Raw genomic sequence first — 23,278 nt, forward strand, 5'->3', positions numbered from 1 at the left:
TTTTTACACATTAACTTTTGTGGTGGACAAGCCCCAAAGTCCTTTGGGAAGTAGTTAGGATGTGGACTGGCTGTCTAGGCCCAGCTTTGTTTGCAGGAAGGTTACAGGATCACAGGGATGTTTTTTTGGAAATGTAGTAGAGTTACACTGGTGTAACATACATCTTGTATGAGGGAATACACGGGGAAGAGAGGCAAGTCCTGGCAGAGCACCTCACTTTTTCTTGTCCTCCTCTCAAGGCAAAAGCACCTTTTTCTGGGCTGGCTGAGCCTTCAGTGGATGGGACATCTGCTTGTGCTGAAGTTGGAGAGTATTTTCTGTTTTAATGAAGAAGAGATGACCTCTCAAATCCATCCCAGCTGTTGGCTGGTGATTACTTGGTGACACTTGGTGGCACAGTGGGTATCTAAACAAGAAATGATGACAGTGATCCTGATGCTGCTGGGATTAGCTGTGTCTCTCCCCTCCTGCAATGTCCCACCCCTTCCAGCAGAGGAGCTGGAAACAACAGGAGCAAATTTCCCATCCTGCTGTAGCGCGGCTTGGCCACGAAACTGTGTGCACTCCAACCAGCTCACTGCACGTTAAACAAACAGGGAGACTCCTCATTGTAGTGAAAGCATAACCATTAATAACATTGTTTATAATGTGCTTATTTGCTGATTTGGAGGTCAAGCATGTTTGACATTCCCACTGCTGGAAGGGGGCTGGCTTAGCAAGGGCCTCTGCTTTACATCGGACTCTGCTTTTTTATTTTGCAAACCACATCTCCATGTTCCTGAGAAATGTTTATGGTTTGGAGGTCGCTGACACAGCTTTAAACATCTGCTCAGCTCAGAAAGGGAGAAATTGTCATTGTTTTTGCTATGGCCCTCCTAAGTGTCAGTGTCTTTTAGGTGCAGTGATTCATATGTCACTCTCCAAACATGCAAACAGTGAGTGCTCCAGAGCGAGAGAAAGCAAACAGCTCAGCACCTGCCCCTTCCACACTGTCCTGCGGCCTCAGAGAAGGCTCTTGAAATTACGTTTTCACCTGTGTGGGATGCCAGGTCTTGATGGTGCAGGGCAAGAAGTGCAGTGACAGTCAAGCAAGGAAGATGTGGACACACACTGCTGAACTCCACACCTGCCAGTTCTCAGCTTCTTTTTCTACCTCTGTCTAGGTCAGGATTGAGTTCTGCACTGTTTCATTAACAAGGCACAAAATGCCTAACTATCTTTCTTTACAAGGCCTTTTAAGGCTAAACTATCTAATTAAGAAATGACAGCTAAATTATTTTCACTTGTAACCCAGTAAGTGATCACTCAAAGTCCACAATGTGGACTTTTCTGTCCAATTACACAAAACCACCCAAACCCATGAAGAAGGAAGGTGAAGAAGAAGAAGGTGAAGAAGGAGAAGAAGAAGGACCAGCCTCCACACTAAAACCTCCATCTTGCTCTCTATATATTACTATCTTCTGAGACCTTAAACTCTAAGTTTTCCACACTGTGATATTACACACTTCTAATCACAGCACACAGTTTGGGGTCACTGGGCTGTGTGTGGCATAGAGTTTGGGGTCCCTGGGATGGGGCTGTGTGTGGCACAGTTTGGGGTCATTGGGATGGGGCTGTGTGTGGGTTGAAGCCTTCTGAATTTGTCTGGTGATACTCTGTGTATCATGGCTGTCTCAGCTGTGACATGGGCTGTGACAGGGAAGATATTGTGATTTTTGTGTGCTGTGCCCTACATCCTTCTCAGTCAGCTAAAAGGAGCTGGGGTTATCATTCAAAGCCTGAAATGGATGTGGAGTTTGATGTGATGATGTCGCTGGAAAATGGCTGATGACAATGGCGTGGTGAGTGATTTACAGAAGTAGTTTCTATTTTTTGAAAATACCCTGTTTCTCTGCACACCATCAGACAAACAAGGCAAGGGACATGGATGCATTATCAAATCTATGAAACAAACTGGGCTGCTTTACAAATGTGAAAAAGATACCTAAGGGCTGCCAAAAAGCATTTTGGTGAGGAAAACAAGATGACAAACTTCTTTTGCTGTAGCGAGAACAGGCCAGGATTCAAATTTGTGCATCTACCATCTCTAGAGAGGAGCACACAGAAATCTGTGTCCCAACATTTCTGTAACGAGCAAGAATAGACCCAAATGTAAGTATGAGGTGCTCTGTCCTTTGGAAATCTGTCCCTCTTGTGGGTCCCACACTCAGAAATTCCAGCTAGGAAGTTTGCCATTTGAAAAACCTTTTTAGATGTGGGTGTGGAGCTGTGTGTCAGCCCCTACCTGTGCTGTGTCTGGGCAAGAGAAGATTTTTCTGCCTTTTCTGCATTGTCAGGAATCTTCCTTTTAACCCAGGTGCTGATTTTCCAAAAACATCTCTGCCTGGAAGACTTGCACCCATGTTTGCTGATCTCAGCCAGATGAACACAAACCTTGCTGGGGCTGCAGAGAGACTTGCAGGGTGTGATCACAAAGGAGCTGTTTCTCGACAAAAGCTAACTAAAAATAGGAAATTATGTGGACTGTCATGGCAGATTTTCAAATTCTAAACAGTATTTTAATTTTATTTAAATCCTAGATCCCTAAGGAGGAAAGGATGTTGTGCTCATGTGGGGCTGTGTGTTTGTTTATCCTTCCACATTGACTGCTACATGCTGCTTTTGGAGCCCCAAATTTCAGCAAAAAAAAGAGACATTTTGATAGTGTTCTTGAAGTTTATGAAACTCTAAAATTGTGTGAAATATGCAGCTCAAAAGATAAAAATCACTTCTATTAATAGTCAGATTGACATCTAAGCTCACCCCTCAGCAGACTGCACAGAATCCACACAGGGGGATGCTATAAATGCTCCAACCACAGAAGGAGTTTCAATCACAGCACATCCTTTATCAGGCACCAGAGAATCCAACCACAATGCAGAAATCCCCAGGAAACTACCCTGTGTTATTTTTGGGGCTAACAGAAAAACTCATCTGGGCTGTTTGTTTATTTGTGTGTTGGGTGCTTTTAAAATTTTATGGAGAAGCTGCAGGGCATGACATTTCAAATTAAGATGAGATTGCTATAGGAAATGGTGAGAAAGGTCACAGCAAGATCCCTCTCTTGGCAAGGAAAGGCCTTTAAAACCACGTCCAGGCTTTGCTCTGCTGAGCAGGGTGTTGAAGATGTGCTCAGTGGAGGCGTGGGAACGGGGAGCAGGGTTCTGGGCAGCTTCTCAGGAGGGAATGGGAATCTTTGGGATTTTCATGTGGCCTGGCAGCACAGTGCTGTGCTCAGTTGCTGTGCTCCCTACCATGCTCCTTCTCCTAGGAGAGGGAATTGTGCTTTAGGCTGGAATAATACAGGGTCCAAGGGGGCACCAGCCTTTCATATGATATTGGTAGTGGGACTCATCGCACCAAACCTACAAGATAGCCAAAGCTAAGTTATTTTATTTGTAATCAGAAAAAATAGGCAAAATAAATAGGCAATCAGAATAAATAGGCAAAAATAGAGTGATTTCTCCCCAGGAGGTTCTTCATCCTAAGACAGGTGGGGGCTCATCCTCTGGGGTGACTGCTTGTCATCAGGAACTTCACCAGGGCTCAGGGTGACTGGTTTAGATTTGGTCATCTCATTTGTAGACACCCTTTAGAATGCAGATGAATCCCACTCAAGCTGTCCTAGCCCACAGTGATGGCTTCCAAAAAGGTGTTTTAGTGCAGGGCTTTAGTCCAGCTCTAGCAACCAGCTCAGCCTGAGACTGAGATCCACATGATGAGCAGATATTGCCACCAAATCTCATTGCTATGAGATCCCCACGGTGCCCTGAAGCATCTAACAGGGCAGGATGCTCCCAGATGGACCTAAAATCTGAGCTGTCTCTGAAAATAAACTGCAAATAAGTTCCTGCATGGAAATTATGATCAGGATAAGCAGCTGGTCATGGGGGTGTGCTCTGAGGATTTTTGTGTCCAGGTGTGCTTGATGCTGCTGACTATCAGCAATTTAGCATTCTTCATAGGGACAGCAAGGACAGACTTTGGAGACAGTGAAATTCTACCTGGTAAGGGCTTTTCTGGTTCTGCTGACAATTAACAATGATAATTTTCATTTTTTTTCCTTCTTTGCTCTCTGCTGATATTCTCAGCATGATGGGGAAGCAGTTCCACTGCTACTAATTGAGCCCAGCTGATTCTTTCAAAGATTTTCTGCTTGGAATAAGAGCATTTTTCTTGCGATTATATTACAAGAACATGGCAGCCTCCAGTTCTCCTTTTGCCATTTCAATCTGTGGCTGTATATCCAAGTGTGGAGCTGTGTAACCATAAGTACATTCACTTTTTTATGAATACTCTGTCTCAGTCTGTTTTCACTGTTTCTATTATTTCTGTGTGCTATAAAAGTTATGAAACTTGAAGGAAGAAGCCAGAAATGTGGCCAGTTCTAGGCAGAGATGAGTTTTCTACGTGGGGACTGGGGTGTTGGAAAGACTGACACTTGTTTTTGTCATAAAAAATGCTTTTGCTAACTCCATTCTGGCTCAGAAATACCTCCACAAGATCCTTGGCTCTTCCAAACACCCTTTTGCTGTGCTCTCTTTATGCAATTGTTTATTTTATGGTGTCAACTACTTTGTATTGTTAGGACATCATTGCAGGCCAATATTTTACTTGGCAAAACTCTTTGAGTCACAAGCTCAGTCCCTCAAAATTTCCTAGTGTGAGTGCTCAGTGAAACCAAAGCATGCTCTGACATCTGTGAGGGGCTTGTGGGTGAAAGAGGGGGATTAGCAAAGAGGTGATCTCAGCTGCTTGTGTTTTGCATGCAGCACATGGGGTAATTGAACCACTATAAAGTGCTGCAAGAGGATGTTTGTGACTCCTCCCCAGTGTCTGCAGCTGGGAAGTGCTCAAGCACTCCACTCTCTGCTTTATTGGAGGCTGGAGACCAAAACCAGGTGGAAATTTGGAATTAAGAACTCTCCCTCATTGAATTGGTCATCCTTGAGGGGTGACTGCACCCCACACACCCAGGGGTTCACAAAGAGCTGTCAGTGACAGAGAGGGTGGAGAGGGATCTGCTCTTGATGGGGTTTGGTGTCACGGACATCTCTTAATGAAAAATCCTTTCCTTAGGATTTTTCCTGCTGAGAAGCTGTGAGGCCTCAGGGACAAAATGTAAACAATGATTATCTGCTGCTGTGGAATGCAACAGGTGCATCTGTGATTAGCTCATGTTAGTTTGTTTGTAATTAATGGCCAATCACAGTCAGCTGGCTTGGACTCTCTTTCTGAGACAGAAGCTTTATCATTCTTTTCTAGTCTTAGCTTAGCTAACCTTCTGATGAAACCTTTTCTTCTATTCTTTTAGTATAGTCTTAATGTAATATATAGCATAAAATAATAAATCAGTTTTCTGAAACATGGAGTCAGATGCTCGTCTCTTCCATCATCCAAGAACTCGGTGAACACTGTCACAGTTTGGTCTGGTGGAGTTCCTTTTATTAAAAAACCCCCGAAACTCATCTGAAATGTGAGGTGTCAGGTCTCCTGACAGGTAGAGCTATGTGTGCTACAAATCTGGAGAGGGGATTTGCTGGATGCTGAAATGGCTCAGTCTGGATGTTTAATCCCCATAGCCTTATCAGAATTTGATATTGTAGGAATGATCACTCTATTCCGACTGAAGCCTTGGCATGTATCTTGTTTTTTGCTGTCAGTCTCGCTTCTGCTTGCTCTTGATGAGCCCTGTACCTGCTGCTTTTCAGAGAAATCACCCGGTGCTGGTGAATTGGAGCAGAACCCTGTTGCAGTGAGTTGCAAGGTGGAGGACACAGCAATCCTGGCAGTCTAAACCCTCTATCTTCCCAACAAGCTGCACTCCTCACGGTGCTCCTGCTTGTGGCAAACACAACTGGGCAAATCTCCTCCACAAGAGCTTCTTACCCAGTAAATATTTTTTTTTTTTTCTGTCTTGCCAAACTGGTTTATCCAAGCACTGATACCTGTGGTGGGACCAGGTGCTGCTTCCTCCTGGTTCAGCAGGTCCCCTGGCTGCAGGAGATCTCACAGGTGTAAAGGAACTTTCTTTGTGCTTGCATGTTTGATTGGTGACAACAATCAGCAGCAGATGAGTCCTGATCGTAGGAACCAAGCACCAGAGCTCACAGCTCTGTTAGCAAAAGCAGGATCTAAGCCTGGATTGCTGGAGCAGCAGAGAGTGGGTTGTTTCACCCCAGGAGAATTTTGTGGGTTATTTTGGCAGAGCACAATGGAAAAAGCAGGGACTGTGGCTGCCTTTGCAAGTCTTGGCTGTGTGGATGACAAAGTTTGCCTTCTGGCCTGCCAGGCCTTTTTGCCTTCATTAGCACAAACTTATTTTGGAGACTTTATTTATTCTTTTTTCAGTTATTTTTTTATTTTTATTTTACTTTCTTTCAGTCTCCTCTGGCTGGGCTTTGTCCCTGGAGCCCACACTGATGGGAGCATCCAGGAGATAAGAAAATGGTGAATTATGTTTCGCATCATCTATGGTTGGAATTTCAGTGCTGCAGGGTCAGTTTTAAATTATCCCTGGAGGGTTGGTTGTGTTTTATAAGCTGGATGGCTTGGCTTGCAGCCCTTTGATTTTTCCAAATAGTATAACTCTATAGACATTTGCCTTTGGCACAAAAAAGCTCCCCACTTCGAAGTCGAGAATAATTATTTTCCCAGAGACAAGGTCAGCAGCTGGATTCAAATAATGAGATGGAAAAAGTCACTCTTGTTGCTTTTCACATGATTTTTAATAAGTAATTTTCAAAAGTAACCTCAGTGCATCAGCATCAGCCCCTTGCTCCCATGGCAGCCACGAGAGGTTCCTTAACCCAGGTACAGCTCCCAGTGTCCTGCACCAGGGCAGGAATTTCCTCTGAAGCTCCACCTGCAGCAACAAAACCACAGAAAACCACAAGAAACGGTACACAGCCACTCTTCCCTTTGCCTAATAGTGGCTGCTTCCCTAGATTTTCCAAATTACTCTAAAAACTCACCATTTCCTTTTTTTTTAATTTATTTTTTATGGTTAACTGGAACCAATGTAGTTCACATCAACTGAAATCTTTCATTTACATTTTTGCTTTTCCAGAAAGAAATACTCTTTGCAAGTAACTTGCACTGAAAATGCCAATTTAGGGCTGGGTCCCTGGATAGCACTTTCCACCTGGCTCTGCAGGGAGGACTTGGGATGCAGGAGGGAAGTGCCCAACCACTGGCCTGATGAGTGGTTTGGAGAAGAAAAATCCACTCTGCATCTGTGCTGGACATGAGCTGTATCTAGCCTGATGTTCCTTCTTGAAGCTATTGAGTTTATTAAGGATTATTATTTCAGGCATTCTTTCCCCTGCTACTGAAAGTCCATTAAGATGGAAAACAAACCCTTCTCTCTTTGAGCACGTGGATAGTTTTGGTCTGGACCAACTTGTGTCAGAGTGACATAACCCAAAAAAACAGTAGGAACCATTTGACTGAGGTTCTGCTGCCAGAAATATTGAAGGTTAAAATAATTCCTGGCAGGGCCTCCATCCCCTGTGGATCCCAGGTGTTGGACATGCAGATTCCAGCTCTGCCTTGGCCTCTGGTGTGGCTGTGAAGCAATTCATGGCAGAGAAGAGAAGGGTGAGGAGGGGACAGGGTGGGCTGGGGCTCTCTGGCTCCCTGTGTGGATTTAGATGTGCCCTTGTGATGTTTTTCCTGGGCTGGAGGCACCTTGGGCTGATGTTGGAACCCTGGATGCTGAGAACTTTAAACTTTCTGTGCTGAAAGGCACAGACTCACAAGAGAACACTGCACTTGACCAGAGGCTGTGGAGAAGGTTTTCAAAATTGATTGATAGCACTGGGATTACAGGTGTGTAGTTGGTTAGAAGTGTGTAATATCACAGGGTGGAAAACTTAGAGTTTGCGATTTTAGAATATAGAAATAAATGTGAAGCAAGATGGAGGTTTCAGGGCAGAGGCAGGTTGTTCCTCTTTACCTTCTTCCTCCTTCTTCTTCATGGGTTGGGGTGGCATTTTATAATTGTGCGGAAAAGTCCACATTGTGGGCTCTGTGGGATCAGTTATTGGGTTAAAAGGGGAAATAATCTAGGTGTCATTTCTTAATTGGATAGTTTAGTCTTAGAAGACCTTGTACCAAGAGATTGTTGGCCGTTTTGTGCCTTCTAATGAAAGGCTGCAGAACTCATGGTTGTGAGGCTGTTTTACTGATAAGAAATAATCAACACCTGAGTCTGAGCATGAATTATTGTCTCAAGTTCCTTCAATCCCAACCTTGATTATTTTCCCTTTTAACCCAATAACTGATGCCATAGAGCCCCCAATGAGGACTTTTCTGCCCAACTACAAAATGCCACCCAAACCCATGAAGAAGAAGGAAGAAGAAGCATGAAGAAGGAACCCAGGATGACACCCTGTGCCCTCCATCTTGCAACCACAACACACTAAAAATCCCAAAACCTCAATTTCTCACCAAGTGATTCACCTACACTACTCTCTATAATCTATTTCACACTTTTGTGGATTCCAGTCTATCTTGAAGTCTGGGAAAGTTTCTCCATGAATGAGGGTCAAAGTCAGTGCTGCCCTGGGGGTCAGGGCACCCCAGAGCAGACAGAGAAATACTCCCTGTGGTGCCCTGGGTTTCCACATCTGATCTTCAGCTCATGCTGAGAGACTGGAGAGCTCTGGCAAAGCTGAGGAAAGAAACACAAGTTGGGTGATGGATACCCACAAGCCATACAGTTGCCCTTGGGATCATCATCCACCCCAAATTCCCAGCACACCCCAGAGCCACCATCTCCAGTGGGGCAGCAGGACAAGATTTGGGGCTCTCCTAATCTGTTTCCACACTGGCCATTGCCCTTTGGGCTGTTTAGTGTAATTCCTGGTATCAGCTGGGGAACCTCTGCCCATGGGACTCTCTCCCTGTCCATTTCTCCATCTCTCTGCACCTGGTGTTGTCATTCCTGCCTGTCCTGAGTGGGTGTTTAATAGCTCCCACTTGCATTTCACAGGCGCCCTGGGTGGATAAACAAGGTGAGGGCTGGTTTGGTCTGGCTCAGAGAGATGAGATGAACAAACCCTCCCGCACAGCTGACACCAATCTCAGTCTCTGTGGCACCCATGGGTCATTCCCTACCCAGACACCCACAGAGTTTCACTATTTGTTTGAGTGCTGCAGCAGCAAAGACTCCAGTAAATACTCAGGAAAAGGGTGGCTCTCTCTTGCCAGTCCTGAGCCCAGCAGGGCACTGATGGGTTTATTTAAGAGGCTGAGCAGGATATGTATTTTCCACACAGTAACAGGGGTGTTGCCTGCTTTGTTCACTTCGGGCTGCCCAAGGTGTGCCTGTTTGTGGGTATGAACCCCCAAACCAAGCAGGGCAAAGCCTTTTTGCCTTACACAGTGCGTGTACACTTGGTGTGAGCTGTCCCTTGCTTTAAGCCTCAGGCATTGGCAATATTTCTTGGGAAACCAAAAGTTAATACCAAGTTTCTCTCTTGTGGATGATCACTTCTGATTTCCCTAAGCTTTTTACCCTTGTTGGAATGACAGAAGTACAGGTACAGCTCCATGGTGGGCCCCAGCTTCAGAGGAGTTTTGAAGAGAGAGAACTGCAAAACCTCAGCCCTGATGGGGCCACCTTGGCTTCAGGTGGTGCCTGTGGGTTCTGGTGTGTGGGTGCAGAGCACCCCTTGCAGCAGGCAGAGTGCAGGAGGTGGGGGAACTGTGGTGGGAGGAGAGGAGGTCGGGCTGGGGAGAGCTGGGCTGAAGCAGCAGCAAAACATGGCAGGGCTCCAAACTCTTCAATAAGGTCCAAACTCTACAGTAAAGTGAATAAAACCAAAGCTACTTGTGGAAAGAAGGTGCAGATTAATAGAAAGGTACTTTGGCAGACAGAGATTGGCCCAAGAATGGGGTAAATCAGGTGGCTCTCCCACCACTAAAGCCTGGATTCAATACAGGACCTGGGATTTGGTGTATGGGGAGGCTTCTGGTCGGGTCTGAGGCATCTTGGGGTTACCAAACAGAAGCTATGGATGTCAGTCTGTCATATTCACAGAGATACCAGGATCCCTTGCATTGACTTACCAGGAGCAAACACTTCTCTGAGCAGTATTCAATGTAATGTCAGATATGATATCAGTATCTCTTTGAAATAAAATCTGATTTGCTATTTAGTGTTTTTTCTCCTCTGTGCTGTCAGTGCTGAAGCCTGTAGGACCAATTTATCTGTCCACTGGCGCAAACTTAAGTTTAGATCCTGGTAAATCTTCTCTTCTGCTCATAGGACCACCTTTTCCACCCTCATAAGCATTGAAATACATTTTCCTATGACAGAAAAGACCAAAGAGCTGTTGAAGAGGCAAACACTGGACTGGAACAACAGGAAGAAATGGTGCCACTCAGAATTAAGCCTAACTTAGTTTGGCATTTTGGCCCCATGCAAATGAGTGGTAAAATTTGCATCAGCTTGGACTGAGATAAGCCTTAATCCATTATAGATTGTAACTCTTTGCTGCTGGTATTGTGAGTAGTGTGAATACGGGTTTCTGGGCCTCAGGCAAGTCTGGCTGTGGCTTGGATCACAGCTGCCTCACTGAAGCCAGTTGCAAAAGTCGTGTTGACTTCAATGTGACCAGGTTTGGGCCCTGCAGCAAGCCTGGCCTTTTAGTCAGCCGAGATCAAGTGTGATATTAATTTAATACCTGATGAATCACCTTGTAGGATCTAATTTTTCCCATTGCAGGGAAAGGGGAGTATTTGACAACCCAATATGATCCCTCCCTCTTTAACTGCTAATCCAACTAAATCTTCTGGCAGCAGACATCTGAAAAACACTGGAAACTGCCATCCCACAAACGTGGCGGTGTGCTGTAAAAATAGCTTTATGCTGAAATGCTATTTCATTGCAGCAGTTGCTATAGTTTCTGGATCTGGCAGAGATTCCTTCCCCATAAACCCTGACTTTAAAGGGGGGGTGTTGTAAGTCAGCTGTTGTGATTCCCATTAGGCTGAAACTTGGCACCGAGTCCATCTGTAGGTTAAACTCATCCCCTGCAGGTCTTCTGAGCCTTCTCAAAGTGTTTGTGTGTGACTTGTGCGCAGGAGAAATACCAGCCCAGGTTCACTGGCTGCTCTGAAGGGCTCATTTCTGGGTTCTTGAGGGGCAGGAGCAGCCCTAGGAGCAGCCAAGGCCAGGAGAGACTCGGCTGTGTCAGATGAAATACCACGGTGAAGGTCAACTCCATTATTACTGTCTCTCTCTGCTTTATGGATTATACCTCAGTCCTTCCAAGGTGACAAAGGAGAAAATGAGAAAACCCACATGTGTTCCTGGCTCTCTGTTTCTCTGCACAGCCTCCATCTGTCCTGAGCTGTGAGACGTGCGAGCTGCAGGGAAAGGTGAGAGCCAAGGAGGCCTTTCCCAGCCAGGTCTCAGCTGGGTTTGAGCCCCAGAGCAGCAGGAGAGCAGGTGGGTGCAGAGAAATTCCCCACAGACATCCCAGCAATGCCAGGGAGAAGCTCAGAATGAAGCACTGGTGTATCTTCCACCTCCCATGAGCTTGCAGAGGACCAGTGCTGGCCTCTCTGTAGAAGGCAGATGTTCTCTTGGGGCTAATTCAGGAGGGCCAAGGTGTGGACAAGAGAGCCAAATTGTTCATCTCCTGTCAGCAGTTGTGCACTTTTAGTTAGCAAGAGCCAAGTAAGGGTTTGTGGGGTTTTCAGTCAGCAGGAAGCAAGTCACCACTAGAAATGTTCCACCTGGAGGCCAGTGCTTCTCCTGAAGGTGAGGAGATGTCAGTGCACGATGCCAGGTGAACTAAAACCTGGGAAGGAATGGTTTCTTTGGAGTCACTGCAGCAGAAAATGCAGTTATTTGGGTTATGACCTGTTGCTGTTTGTTTGGGTCCTGCACACAGCCTTGCTCATTGTCACACCATGGATCAGGGGCTGCAGAAAGCTGCTGGTGATGGAGGGGGCTGGGCACCTTCCCTTAGGGGGTGTGCATCCACACACAGCTTTGGGAATCTCCAGCTTGGAGAGGCTCTGCCATGTCAGAGCTGCAGGGAAGGCAAGGGGCAGGAATATCTTTAAAAACATCAAATAAATAAATAATCCTTTCCATCCCCTGGTGCCTCTGATCCCACGATGTGTCAATGCTCAGGAGCCACCCACGTGGTAAGGGCAGAGCTGTGGGTTCCTGTGGCCCCATTGCAGGCAGGTCACTCCACAGGCTTCTCTTTGATGTTTAGGCAAGGTCTGCATATTTCTTTTCTCTTTTCTTTACTTCTCCCCTTGGAGGGACAAAGGCAGTGGTGTTGTCTCAGAGCCAGCTGTGCTCTATGCAAACCAGATGCCCATCACAGGCAGCTGTCAGGTGTTGCTGCCCCTGGCTGGCTTGTGCCATGAGGGATCTGTGCTTGGGAGGTCACTTTGGGAAAGCTGAAGCTCTGCTCCAGTCCAGTGCTCATGCCATGGCAGCACCATGTCCTTGCCAAGGCTCAGAGGCTCCACAGGGGCCACGTTTCTGCAGCATCTCCCAAAGCTGCTCAGGTGGGACCCACCTGGGCCTGCTGTGTCTGTGTTCTGCTGCCTGGGGGAACAGATGCTTTCAGGAGAAGGGAGTGCAAGGATAGGTTAGTGAGGGAAATGTGAGATGGCCTATGGAAATCCCTTGCTCCTGCAGAGCCCTGAGCAGGCAGGGGACAGGAGGTGCCTTCCTCTCCCTCCTAAGCCAGGGTTTGCTTATGAAAAATGAACCACATGCTCCAGTACTTGCCACCAACGCCTTTCCTTGTGGCTTTCTGTGTGCTGCAGTTGCATTTTGCAGACATCTGGATTCAATAACCCTGCTGATACAGCCCATAAAATTAGAAACCGAACACTGTGGAAGGCAGAGGTCAGTGAGTGATTCATCCTGATATAATGTGCTGGGGCTGGAGCTCTCCATGACTCAGGATGGGCTCTGCAGGACCCTGGGGTGCAGCGGGGCAGCCCCCTGCCCACGGCTCCCTGTGCTCTGTCAGGAGAGCTGGGAAAGCAGGGGGAGGCATTGCTTGCCTCCGGCATTTCCCTGACCTCAGAGGGAGAGACCTGGCACCTCGCGCCTCCAGGATCTCTGTGGCTTCCAGAGGAAGTGCTGTGCATCCCCTTACTGGGGGGAGAATCAAGGACTTGGAAAAATTGGGCTCGTTTCCTCTGCACAAACTTCTTGTGTAACTACAGACAAACCCCTGCTTTCCTTTCTGGCTATAGACCCAGACTTGAGCCTGCTCAAAGTCCTGTTGAGTGCGGAGAAGCTCCATGTGTGCCTCAGCTTATCCCTGCAGAAGGTTGGGCAGTGAGGCTGAGCTGCAGCTGCTCTTCTCTGTCCTTGCAATGCTCTCCAAGCATCTGAGCCCCATCTCTGAGGAGGAGGAGGTGGCTGCAGTGTCCCCAGGCTGGACAAGGCCCTGGCTGGAGCCAGGTTCTGCCTGACAGGTCTCCTGCCAGCAGCTGGCACCGGTGCTCGGTGCCCTGAGCCTTGGGTGGATGGTTCCACCACCCCAAACTCCTTCCTGCCCTGGTGGCTCTGGATCACCAGAGTCTCTGGCCACACGTGGAGAGGTGAGAGGTCTGATTCTCTCTTTGCAGCACCCTGTGACTCCTGTCTCTGTGCTGAGCAGAGCTGGAGCTGATGTTTTGTTCTGCAATGTGCCAGCGCCAGGCTTGAGCAGGGACCAAGAGGTGGGTGTGGCTTAGAGGGAGGCTAAAGCTCATCCTTTAACATATTTAAATAGATAATATTTCAAAATGGAGAATGGAAGCAGAGAGAAGGGGATGGAAGAGATCAGGGTGCAGAGAATAGATTTGATGCTGTGCTGCTGAGCAGAAATTCAGCAAGTCCATGGATACCCTCCTGCTGCAAGCACAGCTGTGCCTGCTGGATGGTGTGTGCTCATCACCTGGGATTCCCCTCCTGATTTCTGAGCCTCAGTGGTGTTTGTCCACTTTGGTTCTCTCTGCAGCCAGGAGAGAGAGAAACTGTCATATTTTTATGGTGACAGCATGCAACTCACTGTCTCCAGAGAGCAAAGCACAGCCAGAGGGATGAAGGATTGTTTTCATCATCCTGCATGCGGGCAGTGACTCACACAGGGACGCTGCATGATGAGGGAGGGATCTCAAAGTCAGGAGGAGAGCCAAAGGCTGAATCCTGCTGGCAGCCCTTACCTGCAGGGCTGCACAGACTCTGGGATGGTGTTTGCTACAGCAAGATGTCCCCTGTGACCTAGGATGGAAGTGGATTGTGACCCACATGGTGACTGGGCTCTTGTAGGACGTGCAGGTCTGGACTCTGGGCTGGTGGCAGCAGCAAGAGGGTGGTGATGTCACACCAGCTCAGAATGGGGAGGTGAACTGGCCAAACTGGGAAGCTGGGCCTGGCTTGGTAGCACTGCTTTGGTTCTTACTGAACTCTGCAGGACCCAGTCTAGGCGAGAGGCTTTTTATAACATTGGTTTTATCACAATGATTCTCAGAATTTTCACTCCTCAATGCATTGAGACCACTGGTCCTGTTGGCCTGAAACCATCTTTTCCTGCTACTCTGTAGTGAAGATGATAATCTCTGGAGCCACTTCCTGGGCAATTTCAGGGTGAATTGAATCTGTGGTTTCCCTTGTGTTTGCACAAGTATTTATATGTGCAATCATACAGAGAAACTCTCAGCCCCTGGTACTGCAGAGAAGCATCTTATACTGCCAAGAGCTGACATGTCAAAGACTTTTCCTTCCCCCCAGACCTTCAGTCGGGGTGAAGCTGTTAATTTCCTCTCCTGAGACACACCTCTTGTGCTAAATCCTTGCCTGCTAGGAGGGAGCTTGCCTACAACCTGCAGGGTTTAGAGCAACCCAGGGGCTCTGGAATGGGGGTTCTGCACCTCGTGTCCCTCCTCAGGGCTCTCAGAGGAGGAGGCACAAGGCACATTGCCTGGGGGCTGCTTTCCCCAGTGTGTTTTTTGTGGAAATGGAGCCTTGTGGCACTGCATGAGCACAGCTGGAGCAGGGGATAATGTGGTCCAGGAGGTGGTCACCTCCAGGCTGCAGGATCCATCTGGTGTGAAGTCCTGGGCATCATCCTCACCATCATTTTTAATGTTGGCGGTGGGAGGGGGATTCACAGAATCACTGGGTTGGAAGAGACCTTCAAGATCACACAGTCCAACCCAGTCCCAACCCCTCACCCAAACCCTGGCACCCAGTGCCACATCCAGGCTTTGTTAAACACACCCAGGGATGGGGACTGCACCACCTCCCTGGGCAGAACATTCCAGAACTTTATCACCCTTTGTCTGAAAAACTTCTTCCTAATATCCAGCCTATATTTCCCTCGGTGCAGCTTGAGGCTGTGTGCTCTGGTTGTGTCAGTGCTGCTGGAGAAAGAGCCCAGCCCCAGCTGAGCACAGGCACCTTTCAGGAGCTGTGAGAGTGATGGGGGCACCCCTGAGTCTCCTTTTCTCCAGGCTGAGCACCCCCAGCTCCCTCTTTAAGGTTTTCTACAGAAGTGTCATCATTCAGTGCTGGATAAATGAGTTGCCGAGAGAATGTTTTGCCATGAAGCTCTGGGCTGGACTCAGTAGATTGAGCTGGGCCCTGGAGGCAGAGAGAATCCTTCTGCTTCAGCTGATGATGGAATTTAATGCTGGATTAACAGGTGCTGCACTGGCCCAGACCTCAGCCAGGACAATGTGAAGTTTGGCTGCCTCAAGTGCTGCTGATGTGCACCCAGGAGCTTCCCTGTGGTGCCAGCTCAACACCTCTCAGCTTCCAGGGACATCTCTCCATCACTTCCCCACCCTGTGCAGACCTTGCTCCTTCTGAGGTGACTCTTAATCCCATCTAACTTTGCTGAAGGAAAACTGATATTCCCTGAGGAGGCACAGGCAGGATCAAAGAGGAGCAAGATCTTTATTCTGGAAAGTTTGGCTGGATTAGGCTCAGCTTTTATAAATATGCAGATCAGGTACCATGACCTACATTTCACTTCAAGGATATTTTATTAACTTTATTTTTTTGACTTGTCATGGCTTGAGTGTGGCTTGGCTGAATGGCTTCAGTCTGTTAAGAGCCTTGGCCTTGACATCAGCTTGTGCTGTTAAGTAATTTGCAATGGGTTTCTTTAATTACAAATGCTCTTATTTTTCATATTGTCACAGTCTGCATGGCAGATACAGATTTTTAAAAACCACGTGCCTCAGCCATGAGGGATTTGTAGAAGCTGGGGCTCAGCTGGGAGTGCAGGCATGGGGCACACATCCATCAGGACATCTGCAGGCAGAGGACAGGTACTCACTGGGAACACCAAAGAGAAAAGTGGGGTGCAGAGCTCTCAGCAAGAGGATGGAAGCCCGGTACTGCTGAAATATCACGCCCAAGGAGTCCCAAATGATGCAGCCACAGTTGTGAGCTGCAGATGAACAAACCCCGTGTTTACCTCTCCTCAGCAGAGTTTCTGCTCTGCAATGAAAGCTGTGAATGTTTTGGAACCTCCAGAGCCATGAGGAGGCTGAGGCACCTTTGCAGGGAGACGTCTGAGGAGGAAACGCCCAGCCAAGGAGGAAAAACAAATTAAATAAAAGCTCTTGCTGTTTTCCTAATTGTTGCTGTTTCAAGTCAAAACACAAACAAAGAAACCTCAGAGGAGTTCACGGTGGGACAGGAGCTCAGTTTGCTGTGCTGGAGCCCTGGCTGGTTCCAGTAATGCTGCTCTCAGCACTGGGGCTGCTGCTGGTGCTTTTGGGGAGAACAGGAGCAAATGGGGCTGTTGGGAGAGGCAAGCACTGAAACAAAAGACTGGGCTGGCAGCTCAGTGGGCTGGAGAGGCCATGGAGCCCTGAAGAACTCAGCCAGAGAGGGAAGGAGAAGTTAATTAGATGGAATAAATCATGTCCCAGAGTGTGCTGGAATTGGGGCTTAGGGGGTGAGGGGCAGCTGTGCATGGGGACAAGGGCAGGCAGGGCATCCTTGTCTGCTGCCCACACTGTCCCAGAATTGGGGCTGAGGTTGGGCTGACCCCCTGGCACCAGGGACATGTTCAGCAGAGCCAGTGGGAGGCCTTAGGCAGTGCAGGTTTAGCCTCAAGGGAAGAGGAAATGTTGGGATATTTGGCAGGTCCAGCTGCCCTTCTCCTGCTGCGCTTTTTTCCCTCAGCACCAACCCCCAGCAGGGGACATTGTCAGGGTGGTGGCTCAGGCGTGACACGGGGGACAGGAGCACCTCTGCTCTGGGGACAGGGCTGGGAGAGCTGGGGGTATTCAGCCTGGAGAAAAGGAGGCTCCAGAGAGACCTAAGGTGATGAAGGAGCTCCAGGAGAGCTGGAGAAGGATGTTGGGCAAGGGATGGAGGGACAGGACAAAGGGAAATGACTTCAAACTGACAGAGGGCAGGGTTAGATGGGGTATTGGGAAGAAATTCTTTCCCAAGAGGGTGGGGAGGCCCTGGCACAGGTTGCCCAGAGAAACTGTGGCTGCCCCATCCCTGGAAGTGTTCAAGACCAGGTTGAATGAGGCTTGGAGCAACCTGGGCTATTGGGCATCCCTGTCCATGGCAGGGAGTTGGAAGAAGATGATCTTTAAGGTTCCTTCCAACCCAAAGCATTCTGTGATCCTGTGCCATGCAGGCACTGTGTGGCTGAGCCCCAGGGCTGCCTGCAGGCTGGCTCCTCCATGGGCATTCTGCTTTCATGTCCTGGTCCAGTCCCATGGAGCAGCCTGGCTGTGCAGCACAGCAGGAGCTCCTTTATCCTTCTCTGGTTCTGCCTGGCCAAATCACACATGCTCCAAAGCAGTGCAACTCTGATCTGAATAAATAAAAAGCTCTTCCAATTCCCCCCATTCCTTCCTTGCCTCACCCCCAGCTCTGAAAAAGGAGAGTTCAGGAGTTTCACACAGCATCCAGTTTCAGGCAAATGTTTTCTGTAAAGCTAATTGAAAATGTTCCTCTGTGCTGTTCCCACTCACACGAGGCTGTGGTGATGTTCCTGTGCACCCCTGCTCTGGGACTCAGTGGCCACAGTCCAGCACATGCTGCTGAGGAAGGTCCTGAGTGATTACAGCAGGAGCTGGCAGGTTTGCTCAGATCCTCATAAACTCCTGGAGCTTTACAGCAACTGCCCAGCCCCAGAGAACTGCCATCCCAAAGAATTAATGATGCAAATCCAAGTCCCGGACTTGTCAGAGGTCAGCACCAAAAGGCTCAAATCAAAGGATTTGCATTGCATGAGTGATGGGGATGTGTGGCTCCCTGCTTCCAGCAAAGCCTCTCTCCCTTATCTCTCTCATCTTTGATGCTCCCCTGCCTCAGCAAGGCCCTGAGAGTGCCCAGGCTGGGAGCCACCCCCAGGAGACAGCACAGGAGACAGCACAGAGGGCAGTGGCTGATGTGTGCACGTCCTCAAGGGTCCCTGGGTTGTTTGGAAGGGCTGGATGTGTCCATAGGCAGCTGATGGGCCCCCTTGCCCCCTGCCCAGCCTCCCTTGGTGCCAGGTTTGGGCACACACAGGGGCTGTGGCAGCAGTGAGGCTCCGTGCAAAGGCTCAGGTTTAAGGCCTGGGCATTGACTTTTGGTGAATTGCCTTCATATTCTTAGTTCTCCACTTGCTCACGAGTGTCACAACAAGAGAGCCTGGAAAAACGCCCAAACACACCAGAAAGGAATCTAATTTCTTTTCGAGGGAGTTGCTGCAGAAAAACATTTGAGTTATTTGCTAAGCTCTAATAACGATACTTTACATTTGCATTGCAGCTTCCACCTAAGGGCATCTTGGCACTGCCAGTAATTAAACCTCCGAGTCCTTGTGAGGGAGACAAAGCTCTTTTCTAACATTTGACAGACAGCTAAACTTCGGGCCAGGGTCAGATTAAGTGGCTTGCTCAGAGATGTACATTGAGTGTGCAGCAAATCCAAAACCAAACAAGAGCCTTGCTCAGCCCAAGGAGACATTTGGGATTCTGCTCTCTCTGCTCTGCTCCGGTTGGCTTTTGTAAGGCTCTGTGGTTTGATGGCAGTTCAGAGACATCCCTTCTTGGTATTAAATGCAGGAAGGTCTTTAGTAGGATTTAGGCAACAAGGAGAGCTAATTGCAAATTCAATTTTGGTTTAGAAATTGAAGCTCAGTCTCCATCACCTTAGCAGCCACAGAGTTATCTCTCAGGACTTTGCTCCAGCACTAGATTCATTTCAGGTCTGTTTTCTTTAGAGCTTTATGGTCAGTAATTAATGGTATAATTACACATCGACATAATGACGGCTCCTGACACGGCAAAGCTCAGGGGCAGGGCACTGAGTGTGGCTCATTGTTTGCCCTTGTTTCTTTATTTTGGAGGGTGAAAGCAGCTCTGGGCTCTGACAGCCCAGTTCCAGTGGGGGAAACCCTTCTGTGCCAGTGCTGTGTCCAAAGGCACCAGCAGCCCACGGAAACCCACAGGTTCCTTTGCTGTGCTGGAGAGTGTCCTGTCATTTCTTATGGGAAAATCCTGAAAGGGGCAAACCAGGGGGAATCCAGCACACCTGGACTGGGGAGCAGAGCTGCTTGAGCTGAAGGAGTTTTCTCTGTGCCTCTGGGTCCTTCCTGAGGTTTCCAAGTTTTCCCTCCATGCAGTGTCTTGGCTGAACACGGATCTGGGTGCTGGGTGCTCTCAGGAGGTTCCAGCGTGCAGGCACAGACAAGCAGGGGCATGTGAAGGACTCTCAGGGCTCTCTTTCCTGCCAGGAGCTGCACTTGGTCATAGTTTCACTGCAGTGGTGCTGCTGGCACCTGGACCTGGATCTGCTCTCTGGTGCTCTTCAATGTCCCCATCAGGCAATGGGGACATCCATGGTGAGGACAGATCTCTCCACCCCGGATTATGGGTGACAGGCAGACCCCAGGGACAGCTGGTGGAGTTATTTTAGGGTTTATCCTTACTTCAGCTGCCCTAGGGGTGACACCTAAACTCTGGGGTGTTTCCTTCTGCTTTCAAGTCACGTCATCCCTGTCTGGCCCTGCACATGGCCATCGGTGCCCCCTGAGCCCTGACAACCATCAGGACACAGACTGGAGGAACACAGTTGCCCATGGCTCAGACCTTGGCTGCTCTTCCATCCCCATCTACTGGCCAGCCTGGAAAAGAGCTTCTGGGGAAATTCCACGTGGCTGCTCAGCTTGTGGCTGGGCATGCTGGGTCCGGGTGCCATCCCTGCTTGGCTCCCATCAGGATGGTGGGACCAGGGGTGGGTTTGTCTATGAGGAGAAGGCAGTTCACTCTGATTTTTGGTGGGATTTTGCAAGACCCAGTGAAGCCTGTATGCAGAGAGGGAAACTGCTTTGTGCTCACCTCTCAGCTCTGATCAATGTTGGGTCTCTAACTCTCTCTGGGAGTTTCCTGTCCTCTTTCCTGTGCTGAGTTTTAGAGGAGAAAGTAATGCTAGAAGCCAGGAGTGGGACAGCATCTCCACTGCCCTGGCTCATGGTGAACTCTACACACCTTTGGTCAAGTTCTCTGCTTTCTCTGTAGATTTTTCCCTTCCCCAGGAGTGTGCCCATGTCCCCACAGTCCCCCAGGGTAGCTGTGCTGGGCTCTGCTTGCCACCCCAGCAGGATGGGGAGCCCTGCATACCAAACCAGGGTAAGGGTGTGTTTGTGTGAGCTCCATCAGTGGTGGGGAATCACCTCTGAGGCTGTGGTGAGTCCCCAGGTAAAGGCTGTCTGTCTGTCCCTGATCTCTAAAGGCACACAGAGACTGACTGCCAATTCCGTAACACAGCCTATCCTTACAATTATCTGCGATCCCCAGTGATACGAGACATTTAATCTGTGTCTCCTGACTTCTTGTCAGATTAATTACCATCAGCAGGAGTGTTTGCTGCTGTTTTCAGGGGAATCCAGTCATGGGAAAGTGAAGAAACAGCTCTGCTTGTTTCAGCAGGGCTGGGAGGAGGACGGAGGGCACTGAGGGACCTGTGGTGCTGCATTGGGGGTCCTGCAACCCTGGGCTGCTGACCTTGGAGGTCTTTTCCATCCTGATTCTATGGCCCTGTGGCTTTTCAGGCCATGTCAGGAGCGTAAAAATAATATTAAAAATGTTCTGTGGAATAGAAAGAGCTGGAAAAAAAAAATTTGACACCTGATGCTGCTCTTCTCCCTTGTCTGAAATCCAATAGCTGAGCTCTGAGAACAGGCGTGCCCATGCCATTACAGCTCAGACACTCCCAGACTTTTGTCTTGAACAGAAACTGGGATGAAATTATCCTTCTAGAGGTCTGAAATGTTTTTGTGAGGTTATTGAAGCAGCAGGTATGGCTCTGCCATCTCACCCTGGGACCACAGCCCAGGGCTCCACTCCACCCTCCTGTAGTGGGGAGAACAGATGAAAATATCAAAACCCACAAGGCATTAAGGCATTGTGTTAAAAGGCAGCGTTATGAAAACCTAAATACTGAAGGAAAGCTTAATTTTGTAATATTCAAAGCTGTTTTATTTGCAGACACATCTTGTGTGCAGGGCTGCCCCCGGTGCCGGCGCGGAGCCCTCAGGGCTGAGTCCGGGCAGGCCCCGCCTGGGCCAGCAGGGACGGCGTGTGGGGACAGGGGGAAAGGGAACGGGGAAAAGTGCCTGGAGAACGGCACGAGGCTCTTCCCTCTTCCCTCTGTGGGCAGTGATAAATTTGGCAGCTGCTGCAGGGACTGCGTGGGCTGTTTTCGTGTGTGTGCGACCCTTGCTTGTTTCTCAGGCTGCGGCCCCCTCCGAACGCGAGCCGAGGGGTGGAAACCTAATCCTGTGTGTGGGTGGAGAGCTTTTGGTTTATCCTCGGTAAATCCAAGCGGATGCTCAGCAGGGAGAGCCCATCCCGAGCTTTTGGGATGGCCGGGTTTATCCTCGGTAAATCCAAACGGATCCTCAGCAGGGAGAGCCCATCCCGAACTTTTGGGATGGCCGGGTTTATCGTCGGTAAATCCAAACGGATGCTCAGCACTGGGGGATGCCCGTGGTACCCATCAGGGATCCGGGTAAAAAATGCAGAGAAAGGAGGGAGATGCTGAGACGGTGGGGAGCAGTGAGCAGAGCTGCCAAGCCCTGCTTTCTCCCACATCTGATCAGGAACCCAACGTGCTCTGACCCAACAGCAGCAGGGGCTCATCGCTGGTTGGGGTCTGTGTACAAATCACAAACGGGACAGGACTCTAGGAACACGTCTCAAGCTGTTTTATTTTCCAGTATCAGTCTCATTACATGGGTATGACAATGGGAAGATGCCAGCAGCTCACATCTCAGGCAGAAGACAAAGAACTTAATGTTACAACTTACTTTAAAAGTTTTTTGACCAATCACACAAAGCAAAAACACATTGACAGTAGTTCCATCCAACCACTATAAGCACAGGTACCTCTGGTTAAAACAAGGCTTGCTTATTTCAAATACAATACCTGCTTGTAAGCCTTAAGATACAATGCACAGAGCTCCATTATTAAGCTTAGAACTTCCTAATATCTCACTAGATAAACTTTTCTGCAGCTTAGGGAGTTATTCTAGATAAGGGTTAATACACAGACCATTATTCTGTTTGTCCTTACTTTTTTACTTTTTACATAATTTTTCTGTTGACAAATCTTATGGCTACTGCTTAGCTCTAATCACAGTTCTGCTGTCTCTGAGGCCTGCCTTTTGCAGCTTTCCCAAAACCCTCCAATTTTATGGATTCCCACAAGACTCACCATTTGCACAGGTGTCGCCCCATGCCCTGGCAAATGACATTTCCTCTGCTGTGGGTTGGGAGGGTGCTGTGATGATGTGCTGGTGTTCACCACCTCCTTGTCCCCACTGGCAGCCAGGGGATAGCCTGGAGAAAAGGAGACTCAAGGGTGATCTTACCACTCTCTACAACTCGCTGAAAGGTGGTTGTGCTCAGGTGGGGCTGGGCTCGTTCACCAGGCAGCACTGACAGAACCAGAACACACAGTCTCAAACTGCACTGAGGGAAATATAGGTTGGATATTAGGAAAAAGTGTTTTACAGAAAGGGTGATAAAGTTCTGGAATATTCTACCCAGGGAGGTGGTGCAGTCCCCATCCCTGGGTGTGTTTAAGAAAGCCTGGATGTGGCACAGGGTGCCAGGGTTTGGTTGAGGTGTTGGGGCTGGGTTGGACTCAATGATCTTGAAGGTCTCTTCCAACCTTGTGATTCTGTGACTCAATAATCTTTGAGGTCTTTTCCAACCCAGTAATTCTGTGAATTCT

Source organism: Melospiza melodia, chromosome 24, assembly GCF_035770615.1.
Source record: "Melospiza melodia melodia isolate bMelMel2 chromosome 24, bMelMel2.pri, whole genome shotgun sequence".
Lineage (NCBI taxonomy): Eukaryota > Metazoa > Chordata > Aves > Passeriformes > Passerellidae > Melospiza > Melospiza melodia.